The following is an 11,226-nucleotide window of genomic DNA, read 5'->3' as shown; positions in this document are numbered from 1 at the left end:
AGCAGTAGGGCAGAGCAGGGAAGGGCAGTGCAGAGCTGGCTGCTTGAATCGTGTTGTGAAGGGAGCAGCAGCAGACTGCTCTCTGTATGAGTGGCTCAACATAGCATCCTTTTTCTTGGAGCTGGGCCCCATTGCTTTGCTCCACTTCTGGATGCCTCCACTGGGGTGACAGCCCCAGCTCCACCTTCCCACAGCTTGCTGCACTTCCCAGCTATGCCTGCCCCTGTCCTGGTGCCTCTGCTGGATCAGGCTAGGCCAGGGGTGGAGGAGTCCTGGGTTGCTGGTTTCTTGGTGTGACTGGTGTGGGGTAGAAGGGGGAGGAGGGGGGTGTGTGGCAGAGGCCTCTACCCCCACTCTTTCCCCTCTGTTGGGCCTGGCTGTCCCAGCCCTGTCCTCATCCCTGTAGCCAGCTGTCAGTGATGGCAAAGGGGTGTGTGGGAGTGGGGGCTGTTTGCTGGGAGGCATGCAGGAGCACCCCCACCATGCTTGTCTTGTCTACTGCAGGCACCATGCAGCCCCCTGTAAGCGTGAATGTCTGTTCTGTTCGCTCCCAACCTAAGTTTGTGCACTTAGAGTAAAGTGCAAAACTTACACCACTTTTGGCTTGGGGGTTTGAATGTCTGTATTTAGCCTTAGTGTCAAAATGTTATGCAAAGAACATGTAGTGATACCACAAATATGATATCAGAAATAGGATATCAGAAATGATAAGCCTTAATGCCCTCTGGATATTGAGACGTGTAAAAGTGAATTTTCAAATGGCATATTATGCTTAGGCATATTGTTCAAAGGTATGTTAAACAATCCGACATACATACCGCTACTGAAATGTAGAAGTATAAACTATATGAGATTACTGATTGCTTTAGTAACTGCTACCAGTAGAATTATTCTGAACTTTGTCTTGCACGGCACACTAAAACACTAGAAGCAGCTTGTCTTTGTAGTGAAACTGCAGATATATTAATAAGAGATAATGCATAACATTCACAAACAGCTCATATCATCACTAGTAACTGATATCAGGTTATCTATCTTAAACCCATGCTATGATCAGTCAAATGGGTTGGTAGAGGTGACAAAATGAAGAATAAAGAACTCAATTTTAAAAAATAATTTGGAAAATAAACCCCACACTAAATTCTAAAGATTCATATTTAGTTTTGTTAAAATATTTCAGCACAAATCTCAGTGCTTTTTATTGGAAGATCCAGTTTAGAAAAACCCATTGGTAACATCTAAAATGCTTCTTGAGCTTAAGTCAAATAGTCCTACAGTAGTTACAAAATATATCAAGAAACTAGCACAAAAGAATATCAAACCGTTGTTCAGGTAAGTGAAAGAGAATATTTGATTCCATGCAGCTTGCTACCACAGTCATACAACACCAAGGTCATGTATCATAACTTTCCCTGAGAAGCTGTCTAACAAAGGAACATAATCCATCTAAAGAAAACCTGAAAGGGCATGTGCTGGGACATCCAAAGTATGGCTTTCTGACTTCAGTCACTGACAGACATAATACTCATCCACCTGCTTGCTCATAATGAAAAAATGTGGACTGATCAAGAAGTGCCAAGTTTTTGATTCTCCAAAGTGGTTGAATCAACTACTATAGAAAAAAAAATGTAGTGCGAGCAAATAGTGGTCCTGTAAAAATTGGTGTACAAGCTAGTCTTGTGTCTGTAGTTGAAGAAGAGTCCTCTGTTCTTCCAGCTTTCTTCTCCAGTACTGTCATTTTCTTCCTCCACTCCTTAGCTGCTTCTTTCTTATCATACCTTCTTCATATTAACATTTTTATTCATGCTCAGTTTTCTGACTTTCTTTTGTTTCTGTCTCCTCCTTCACGCCTCTCCTTTGCTAGTCTTTCTTCTATTTCCAAATTCTCTTCCCTTACTCATTTCCCTTTTTCATTTAAGTCTTACCTTACTTTTTTTCACTCCCTGTCTTGGAAGGGGAAAGCAATCTTTAGCAATCCTAGTGGGCACATCTACACATGAAATTAATTTGACTCAGTAAACTGCACTGGAGTTTATTGCTTCCAGACACATCATTTATACATGAGCCTGGGATCACAGCAAGTTGAGTCAGGGTAGAGCAGCCCCAGCTGACAGGAGGACCTGGGGGTCAGCCTGTCAGCCTGGGGCTCCTCCAAATTGGCTCAGGGTGCTGCAGAGAGGATGGCTGGGGCACAAGGGTGCTACAATGTAGGGCTAGCCAACAGGCAGCCCTGCACTGTGGCACCCTTATGCCCCAGCCAGCCCCAGTCACCATTTACATGTGCGCTGCTTTGGAGTAAATAACTCCACCATAGAATAGTACTTCTGTTGGGCAGCATTATTCCACAGCAGAGTTAATTAATTTACTTTGGCCCAATAGCACCACATGTGTAGACACTGATGCTTTACTGAAGTGCTAATTAGTCAGCTCCATAGTAAATGTCTTGTGTGGATACACCCAGTGTGTTTGAAACTGGTTGAGTTTTTCAAGGCAGTATAGATTCTCATCCTTGCTAGACTCAAGGCACCTCTCAGAAAATTCCAGCTTTTACCTTTCACTCATTTTTTGACTATATAAATAGAGCAACTGTGTTAAAAGAACCCAGAAAGGTCACAACAGGTCAGAATGCTTTTAACATTATGGATTTAAAATCTCTGGGTTTATTTTGTGAATCATTTGTAGGTGTCTGTACACCTAACAGTCCTAATATTGAGTAGCACCCTGCAGCATCCTTAAAAGTGCTCATGACACCTAGAGTGATGGACATTCTGGTTGAGAATTACTGGTCTAGAGGGTATGGATATGTTTCTTGGAGAAACACTGTGATCAAGAGCTGGTATACTGAATGAAGAGTCGGCAGACCTTTTATTCTGTTCCCAGTTTTGCTGGTGACTGCTGTGTGGTTTTTTTGTTTGTTTGTTTTGGACAAGTCATTTCATCTCTCTTTCCCCTCTCATCCTTTGTTTGCCTTGCATGGTAAGCTTCTAGGCACTACTTGTGGTGCAATACTTAATGAAGAATATTGCATACATTCCATCAATGTTAATGGAAGATGTCTAATCTCTGCCAATTTCAGCTCAGCTTTTCATTGTTCAGAGGCAAACAGTTGGAGTTTCATTAAGTTTGCTATGAATGAGTAAATCCAACAAAGCCTGAAAAATGTAAGTCTTATTAACACTATGTGGGTATTTAAAGTTGCATGGTAGGAAAGTCACTATATAAAGACCTGAAATAGGCCAAACATTCTTTTCAAAAGAATAGCTTTCTCTAAATCCTCAGCTGGTTGTTGTGCAATTTGGTGTGCACCATTTTGTTTCTGTCTCCTGCCCTAGAATTGTAGGCTTTCCACTGATCATATATGTTTATAATTTAGGAGACATTTTGGATGATAATTTTAAGAAAACATTAATAATGTGGGCAACTTGGTGCCTCCTGAGTCTGGGGGGCACCAGATTGCCAGCACGGGAGGAGGGTGCCCCAGTGGTGGATTGCCAACTGGGGGTTGTCCCCCAGTAGCCAATCATGAAGCCAGCAGCGAAATCATTGAAACCAGAAGTGCACTTCTGGTTTTGCAGCTGACACTTCCAGGGGGTGCAAATGCACCCGCATGCACCCCCTACTCATTGCCGATGATTAATATAACTCTTTTTTTATTGCTACCTCTTTCTTTTTCTGTCCCCTTTCCTCTCCCTCAGTTTCTTCATTGTAGTTTTTCCTTCTTTCTCATATGCCATCTTCTTTCTTTCTGTTCTCTTTCTCTCCATCTAATCTTTAAAAAGTCTGTAACTGTCCTCACTATGTGCTAATGATTATTCATAAAAATCTTTGGAATTTACATAAGGAAGGGCAAAAGTGGAAGGGGAGCTGAGGACAGGCTGGAAACACATCTCCATATTGCCTCCAGCTTTTAACTTGTTTTTGTAGGTAGTAGTAGTAGTAAGCATTGTGGTGGCACTTGTTGTAGATTCACAAAACCATGTTTTCTTAGGAAAAAAAGAAAAGGGAAAAGATTAAGAAAAAAGCTTTATTTTATAGTTTTCATCTGAATTACTCACTAAAACACTGAAATGCCACAAAGCTGGTTGCCCACAAAGCCACTCTTTAACAGCACCAAGAAAAAAAGTCCATCTCTAGGGCAAATCCAAAGCAGCAGCACTTACTATTATTAATCAAACTAATAAAACAGAAAGTGTGATGATACAAACATATACACATATAGTAACAGTGCTCTGTTTCTACTCAAATTTCATAATGCAGCATGAGGGTGCAGCATAATCCCTCAGTTGTCTGACAATTCCATCTCTGCTCAGCAGTGTACAAGTAGTGGGAGTAGGGCTTTGGTGGATAATAGTGGGGCTTTGAATCATAGAAATGCCCAAGTGGAATAGAATGGCAGAGTTTGTTCCAAGGCAGCAACATGAAGTCAGCTTTATTGCTGACTTTTGTAAGTTATTGTTAACTTTTGGCAATATGTACCTTAGTGTGGCTCAACACTGAATCTTTCACGTGACTAATTGATTTCGAAATGGAACTATTTGTGAACAAGGCAAATATATATGTAACTGACAAACAGCTATAAGAGAAAATGGTTAAAGAGGTAGAAATGGGGAAAGTATGAAATGTAGCAACCCTAACAGCTGGGGAAGAGCTTCTGCTTTGCTATCTATAAAAGGAGAAAAAAGCCAACACTATCATGAAATTGCTAAGCTCCTTCATGCCAACAGGAATCCTAGATTCTAACCATAGTTATAAATGGTTCTCCTAGCATTTCCAGGTTTAGGGCCTGTGGAAAGGGTCTAGAACCCATATAGCCAATGTCCCTAAGGCAGTCCACATGAGGAAGTCCAGGGAAACTGGTATCTTCCCATGTGCTTTGGGGTGGGCATTTTAATTAGACCAGCCCCTGGGAGCTGCTGTAATTAAAACACCTATAGCATCACATATATTCAGTGTCCCATGCTTCAAAATGGCAGCAGGCTCATTCAACAAGCTTTAGTTAAAGCACCCCCACCACCATGTTGAAATTTGGAGATGCTGAATACACGTGACACCAAGGCTGCCGAAGTGTTCTAATTAGATTAATCGATTCTGCTCTGATGCGTTCTAATTAGAATGTATCAGAGCAGATGTTAGGCATGTGTATAGGTGCCCATCAGCAGAGCTCCCCAGCAGCTTGCCTGGCAAGCTGGCAGAAACCTGGGCAAATTTTGGACAGAAACCCACCAGGCAGGTAACGTCCTACTGGATGCCTATATTTGACAGATGGTCATTCAAATTGAAATGCTCCACAGAACATTTTGTTTTAATCAGTTCATATTTTCTGCTGAAAAAAGTGTTTTACCAGAAAATTCTCAATCAGCTCTAGGCAAATGTCAAAGACCATCTTTGTTGTGGATCACCTCTTCTGTGAAACAGCTCTGCCCTCTGAAGGTGAAAGAGTACACCTGAATAGGCTCAGGCAAAAGATTGCTGGTATCCAGCAAGAGTCATATGTCCCCTCTACTAAACCATCCTTCCAATTCCTGTTTTTTGTTGTTGTTGCTGTTTTTAAATCTGATTTCCATTTAGAAAGTCATATCAATCCTGAGAAATCAGAAGGTCTGGAGGCAGATGTTGAAATCCATGAGGAATAAGAGGATCTGCAGGAGTGGAAATTTGGCAAATTTCTTCCCCTGAGTTCACTTCCCAGGTTTTATCCTTGGTTGGAAGGGAGAGACAGGGCAATCTAGTCCAAAAATAAAAGGTCTGATTTTTCAGAGTTTTTTAGTATAATAAGTTCCTAGACAACGATGTTACTTCAGAGGTGATGCTTTACTAAAATTTCAGATTTTGATTTGGTTGGTATTATATGAGTTGTGTGTGTATGTTTGTTTTTTTTTTTTTACAGACTGTCTAAACTCAATTTATACATAATTCCAGGGTGGCTAAAATGATTCCAGCAAAATACAATGTGTTATTCAAATTGTTACGGGTTCTTGACTTTTCTGAAATTATTTATAATGATGATATTGACATGGTTAACTTGTTGACTCATTAAAGATGGAGAATATCTTCTATTACAACTCCTCTCTTTTCTTCTATTTGTCAGAATAGGTGATATAATATGAGAGGTGAGACAAAGCAATCTCAGTACGAGGGCTGAGACAGTAAAGGAGTCTTGTTGATGTAGACATTAGGAAACAACTTTGTTAGGTAGATGGCGCATCAAAATGTTCTGTAAGATTGGGAAAAGGTTATCAAGTAGTCTTTGTTTATGAAGAGTGGCACTTTAGGCATAGCTTTGATATGTATTTCACAAGGTTTATTAAGATAGATTTCAGGAAGTCTTGGCTAACTACCTTGGCTGGTGTACAAATGAAGGTAGCACATTCAGAATTCTAAAGCTAGTGAAGCTTCCTTTGCAAGATCATTACACAACTGCCAAACCAGCTGGTAGACTTCACCCTTCTGTATATTTCTTTTTGTAGAAGATGCAGCAAACTGAATCCAGTGGCACCCAATATGCCACTATCAGTAATGGAATTTGGTTACTACTTTAATAGAATAAAAGGACAGCCTGTTTGGGACCCACACTGCATGCCCCCCATTCAGTCTGCAGCAGACATCCCAGACCAGCTGGGGTAGGGTGCCACGTATGGTGTTGGTCCTGGACCATCTAGAATGGGTACCATGTGCAGCACGGCTTCTGGGATGTCATTCCAGCTGTGCCACATCTGGCATTCCCTCCTCTTGCCCCCGTCCCAGCTGGTTTGGGACATGCACTGTGTGTGATGCAGCCCTGGACTGGAAGGGTGCCATGTGTAATGTGGATCCTGGGTTGGCTGGGGTAGGTTCCACATGTAGCATAGATCATGGACTGGGCACCATGTGTGGCATGCACCCCCAGACTCTGTGCACAGGGATGGACCAGTGGCATATGGGTCAGCTCAGACCCAGGGGCAGCACTAGGGATCATATCTTTTCCCCTTACCCCTCCCCTTCCCCATCAAATTACAGTAATCCAATGTTAGGGAGAAGATATGGTCAACATCCAACTTGAATGCTTATTTAAGAGAATTTTAGGAAAATACGATATCATGTTTACAGAACAGAACCAAGTAATGATAATAGAACGTAGGTATGCTGTTTCAGTAATGACCAGGCCCATGGCTAGGCCTCCTCTTAAGCTGCTTTTATCTGTGACGGGGATTTAGTCCCCTAAATTAAAACAGTGGGTTTTTAATTGCAATGATTAAAAACCCACCATTTCAGTGTAGGGGGTTCCAGCCCTGTTATGGTAAGGGCCCTGATCTTTTTTTTTTTTCTTCTGCAGAGCCTACCTGCATCTCCCACAGCTGAGGGGTGAACTGCCACCAGGCCAAGCAACCCCTGAACTGTGGTGGGCTCCGGTCCTACTTTCCATAGTGGCGGCACCCCCTGTGGCCGCGTGGGTGGGCTGCTAGTGGGCGGGTGCTGCCCAGGGGGAACTGCCATGGTGGAGGGAAGTTCTGGGCCCAACTGCAGTTCAGGGCCTGCTGGCAGCTCACCCCCTGGGTGCAGGAGAGGCAAGCAGGCTCCGCAAACCAAAAAAAAGGATCAAGTCCTTCGCCACTTTTTTTTTTTCTCAGCAGAGCTTGCCCATGCGAGCTGCCCCTGAGCTGTGGGGGGGCCTGGTCCTTCCCTCCATGGTGGTGGTGGCACCCCTTGGGGCCACCTGGACATGGTGCTAGCTGTGTGGGTGCTGCCCCAGCTCACAAACAGCACCTGCTGAATCCAACTCTTCCCCAAGGACATGAGGGGAGCAGCGCCTAGTGGGCTTCCAGTGTGCTGGCTCAGGGAAGAGTTGGATCTGGTGGGTGCTGCCTGCAAGGTGGGGCAGCACCCACACAGCCACCACCTTGCCTGGGTAGCCCCAGGGGGCACTGCCACTGTGGAAGGACGGACCTGGGTCCTCCACAGCTCAGGGACCACTCAGCCCACCGGCAGCTTATTCTCCCACCATGGGAGATGTGGGAAGGCTCCACAAGAAAAAAAAACAGCCAAAAGGATCAGACTCCTCACGGCTTCTGTCTTCAGCCTGACTCTCCTGCAGTGGGGAGGGAGGAGGGGGCCAGCTGTCAAAGGCTGCAATGTTACAAAGAGCAAGGTTGCAAACTAACCTACATGCAGCTGTGGTTAGTTTGTAACATAGCAAACTCATTTAAATAGTAAAAACCCCCCACAAGTACAGTGTGATGCAATTAAACCACAAAATGGCCAATTTTCATCAGGTGTATGAATGTCCTGAGAAGCTCTTGTGCTGTCCCCTTATTAGGGAGTTTAAATACCTGCTGAAAGCCTTCACACATGTACACAATATATATGTATATGTATATATCCCATAAACTATCACTTTAGTCCAATCAGGAGTATTTATGCAAATTATCTAATCTCTTTTCCAACTCTGTTTATTTTTTTGTTAGAAATAATTTGATGGTGCCTTATTCTAGGACCCTCCCATTTATACAAAGTTTGAATAATATTCTGTTTTGAGGATCATTTCCATCACCCTTGACCCTTAATGGTTAAAAGAGCCTCGAAGAACATGTCACATCAAGTGAGCCTAAAGCTTAGCTATACATTTTTCTGTGAACATCCAGCAATTCGATTGTTTCCTTTAGCTTAGCATAACTTCTTTTTTTTTAAAGCACTATGAGCACTCGTGCATTTTCATAATATAACTAATAAGCACTCACACAGCACATTTTAGAATAAATTGTGCTCGTGTGCCTCTTAATCTCCTGTTGATCCACACCAGCCTGTAAATGACAAATGCATGGCTTATTGTGGCCAGGTCTTAGTCCAGGAAGAAGGGATGACGTTTCCCTGCAATTTCCAGGTAAAAGAAACACTTTTTGGCAATTAATCCTTCCTAGTTATACAGACAGAACTCAGAGGCTTTGCACCACTGGCAAATGGTCTCTCTATACCTTCAATGGAAGGGGAGAAAATTGCTTGGCCACCTCTTCAGTGTGTCTCTCCTTTCCATCAGCGTATTTTGGGGTTGACTTAAACCAGGTGCCCTTCAACCTGTATGCTAATTTGCTGTGGGAATTTTGACATTTTAGTAATGGCAGGGGTTGCGTTTGTTGTGAGTGAAATGTATAATTGAATGTAACCTGCATAACTTTGATAGCTGAGTCCATCATGTTTCTCTCTCTCAGAGTTAGATAGTTCATATCTCAGGTAGATACTAAAAGATAATACGGATCACTGCAGAAGCCCACAAGTGAGAGTCATTGCACCTATGAGTCTTCCTGGAAAGGAAAGATTAGAGACACTGTACTGCTGAGCCATCTGCTCTGGCATTCTCATGTAGATGTACAATAACACGTTGGGTCCAACTGTTCTAGAGAACTGCAGCTGTATGACTATGAAGATGAAGTCTGTGTCTCTGTCCATAAAATCAATTTTGTATTGCTTCTTGAGCTGTGTCTGTGCTATTGGGTGATATCTTGCTATTTGAACCAGCTGATAGCTACTTTCTTAATTATTTGCCCATAGACAGGAGGTTGAACATGTTATGATAGTTGGAGAGAGATTCAGAATTAAGTGTTGCCTTCTTTAGGACTAGTTAAACTATTGCATTTTTCAAGAAGATGGTTAGGTGCAGCCATTCCCATGCCTAGTGAGCAGATTTAATATTTTTTTGGCTTTTACCATGTGGGGAGCAGGTTGGGGAGGGTTTTGAACTGTTTCATTGATTATGCCTCATCTTTTCAAGGCTTTTTGGGCTTCAGCATGTGAGATGGGATTGAACTTCATCATGAGAGGTTCAGTAGAAAGTACAATCTGGTAAGGATTGGAATTTCCTTTCCCAGTTAGCTTTATCTGGGTTCATGGTCAGAAAATTGGGAAGTAGGGGAGTGATGGCCATTAATATGGTCACCCTTCCCCTGCCAGATTCCCGAACTCCAAGCCTTGCATGGCAGCCATGCTCCCTTTCCTCCATAGGGTTGGCAATATTTCCTGCTGTCCCCTGCTCCCCATCCCGCAACTGGCTCAGTGCCAAGCCATGCCTAATCCCCTCCCACATGACCAGATTGGGAGTGGGCCATATCCTCTTTCTTCCTCATCCCTGGATCAGGGCCAAGCCCCACCTATTTTCCTCCCCATTCCTAGACCACCACTAAGCCACTGCAGGGCTGGGTTTGGGCTGGGTCAAGCCCCCTCTCCTCTCCCTCTACCAGGCCCAGGTCAAGTCCTCTTCTCCCCCTCCCCCCCCATGTGCAGCTTCTTCAAGTCCCCCTTTCCCTGTGGGGCTGGGTTGGAGCTGGGCTGCCTCCCCACCCTGCTCTGCATGGCTGGATGGGACCTGCACCCATCTTGGGCTCCAGTTGAGATCACAAATCAGATCCAGCTTAAGGACAGATTGGGCACTACCTATCCGGCCTGCTGGGTAAAAAGGATAGACCAGTGGTGCTCAGCTTATTAGAAAAACTACACAGTCAATCCTGACACAACCACAAGACATATCACCCTAATCTGCCATGGGTAAAGCAGAAGGACTCTGGTGGTTGATGTCCTGCTGCTCCTAAGGCTGTTTAAATATGCTTGAGTCATGCTCCCTGCTACAGAGGAAAGCAAAACCCCCCATAGTCCATACTAATCTGACCATAGGGTAAAATTTCTTCCTGACCCCAAATATGGCAGTAGGTCTGACCCTGAGTGAAGGGACAAGACCCTTCAGTCAGGAACCTCTGGGTTTAAGTCCCAGCAGGAGCATTGGCACACCCCAGTTGGCACAGTACTGACTTTACAAAACAATATCCAAACTTTTTATTAAGTATCTCTTAACTAGGTGTTTTCAGCCATGCCAGTCAGTTATGCCATTTTCACTCCTTGCTCTATGGCAGGATATGCATTGGTTTATGCAGTTCAGTTGCATAGTAACATTTTAAGGATTTTAAGGATTTTAGCATTTTCCAACTTCCCCTTACTGCCACTTCGGACTGGGGATGCTGCATATGTCAGATTGTAGCAGTGTTGTCTTCATTGTGGTAAAAACTAGGGCTGTGCAAAGCTTCAGTAGCTGATTCAATTAGGAGGAGATTCAGCCCAATTTGGGGACTGAATCTCCAAATCTGAATTGAATTGGGAGACCAATTAAAAGCTCTGAATTGTTTAGAAGCATCCGAATCAATTCGGAAAAGCTTTGGCTGATTCAGAGATTTGGCCATAGACCAAACAGGCAGCTGACACAGCTGC

The sequence above is a fragment of the Gavialis gangeticus genome, unplaced genomic scaffold, assembly GCF_001723915.1.
Source record: "Gavialis gangeticus isolate Ggan-Ray unplaced genomic scaffold, GavGan_comp1, whole genome shotgun sequence".
Lineage (NCBI taxonomy): Eukaryota > Metazoa > Chordata > Crocodylia > Gavialidae > Gavialis > Gavialis gangeticus.
This window is presented reverse-complemented; position numbering follows the sequence as displayed.